Genomic DNA, 2,360 nt, shown 5'->3' with positions numbered 1-2,360 from the left:
GACGGTTTAACAATAAGCCTTTCTTGGTTACTTAACTCCACTCTTTGCTACATTTCAAACCTACAGAATGTGTATTATTAATGTTTCAGTATAAAAACATTCTCATTTGAAGGTTGTAGTAGCTGCATTGGGAGAATACAGAGAAATGAAGGGTAAATATACTAGTAGGAATATTAATAAAAATATTAGAAACACTGAAATAAACAATGAAATGATGTTTATTATGATGTATTTCGAATCCTCCTCAGTGTCCATGGTCCTTGATTCAGCCATTCACATTCCAGAAATAAGTCCTAAAGAGAGAAACAATTAATAAACCACTGTGCAGAAGCTGTTACTCCTGCGATCTTTATACAAACACTGAGAAACAAACTCAAGCTCCAATTCTAGAAGTGTTATTAGAACGGTGATTTGCCAATCTATGAAATATTATGATGCCATTCAGGGTTATTGTATTTATTATTATTGATGTTATTAAAATGATAACAGTGAAAAACATTATAAGCTAGAAAACAGGTTTTGCTAGAGTGGTAGGCTTAAAAAGGCAGATTCGCATATCAGTGAATATATTCACATATCAGAGTATATCCGTGTATCTATATTTATCTCCAGATAGCCAGTCATTTGCACTTATATGTGCATATATACACACACATCACATTGGCAACACGTACAATGCATATCTCCAATTACATATAACACGTCATATATGTATTCACTCATTCGTATGTGCATATATGTACGCATGTATACTCAACCTGTTTTTCTATCTGTTGTCTATCTGCATATCTGTCTGTATGGCTTGATTTTAAAAATTCACCAAAAAATTAAAGGTGGTTGTGTTTAGAAAAAGGCCTATGTAGAATTTGTCTTCTCTTTTACAGTTTTTGTCTCCAAAATTCGCTCCTATGAACATGTCCTACTTTTTTTAAATGAAAACCATATATTCTTTTTCAAAAGTACTTTACCCACCATTTCACATTTATGACCATCAAGATTTTCTAAAAGTTGGACCGCAATTTAAATAAAAGTAGCAATAGCCAAGACAATGGGCGCTTTTCCCCTCTGGCAGTCGCACAATGAGAACGCATTTGACACACAGCCCAGAACATTCCGAGTGAACTAACAGCAGGAAACACACTCAAGCTGAGGTCATTATAACTTACTAGATGACAATTTGTTCTAAGTTTCAAAAGTTAACCCAGCAAGTAGGATTTGGCCAATGGGCAGAATATGAAAAAAATCATTTCAACCTAACTTGCGATGTTGAACAATTTTTCGCTGTTGGTTGACTATGGCCTAAATGTCTGCACTACCGTTTACCTCTTTCCAGAGGACAGCTGTCACAGCAAAGGGGACCGACCGAGTGCTCAGGACACTCGGGCACCCTGCTGAGTATTTTACGCAGCATTTCTCATTATAACAACACTCCTACAGCATAGGTGATTTGTTTTTTCTTTTATAGAAGAGAAAACTGAGGTAGAGAGATAAGTAACTTCCTGGAGGGTCGTGGTGACAGATGAAGAAACAATGCAAGTAAAGCGGCTGATTCAATGCCTGGAGCACAGTGAGCGTTTCGTGAATATTAACTGGCACAGTTAACAATAAGGCATTCCTGGTGGGTCACCCCTGAGAGGGAACTTTCCAGGGCAGAGGGTGAGACGCGCAGTCAGCACCATCTCCTGATCAGCCATCTGAGACGAGGGCCATTGAATAGGGATGAGCTCATACCTGCGGGCCATGGCAGTTGCTTTAGGACAAGGGCCCCAGAGACTCCATCACTGGGGGAAAGACCTCCACATCAGGGAAGCAGGGGTAGTGGGCAAAAGGGCAGAAGGACTCTTCACTTAGAAAAAAAGATCTTGCAGACATGATGGGCTCCTGGTAAGGAGGAGGGTGAGAACTTCAGACGCCCACTGACTCTGTCCACTGGGGCCGCACGTGCACCGGCACCTCAACCCCGGCTCCTGGTTTCTTCTTCATTCCTCACAGGCTCTCTGTCTTCGACACACATCCACATCTCAACCACCCTGTGGTCAGTGCAGAAAGAATTTTGTGAGACTCAGACTGTCTAAGTCTAGTCAAATCCAATGTCTGTTGCTCGTGTTCTTTCCGGAATGTTTTCCCATTGTGATCCACATAGTAAGTCATAATGAAAAAGTGGCATATGTCCGTCTCCCTCAACTCTTGACCTAGACTTTGGAGAAAAGTACCCCAGGGATTCATGGAGCTGTTGGAGGCCCATGGCTCATCCACATGGCTTCTTTGTGTGAATTACAAAAAGCATCCCCTCTGGCAAGCACATAATTGCAAGCAAATGACGCTTCTTCCTCAAAGCAGAGCCTGCCCTTCCCCAATAT

General features: G+C 41.0%; 1 long non-coding RNA gene across 1 annotated transcript; it reads right to left on the bottom strand.

The window, feature by feature from the left end:
* Positions 1-200: 200 nt before the first annotated feature.
* On the bottom strand, positions 201-2,119 carry LOC106783030 (uncharacterized). The gene is made up of 2 exons (XR_001380508.3): positions 1,732-2,119; positions 201-293 (listed from the first exon to the last, which is right to left on the bottom strand). It is a non-coding gene; the product is annotated as an uncharacterized lncRNA (long non-coding RNA).
* Between the last annotated feature and the right edge of the window lie 241 nt (positions 2,120-2,360).

This window comes from Equus caballus, chromosome 4 (assembly GCF_041296265.1).
Source record: "Equus caballus isolate H_3958 breed thoroughbred chromosome 4, TB-T2T, whole genome shotgun sequence".
NCBI lineage: Eukaryota > Metazoa > Chordata > Mammalia > Perissodactyla > Equidae > Equus > Equus caballus.
This window is presented reverse-complemented; position numbering and strand designations above follow the sequence as displayed.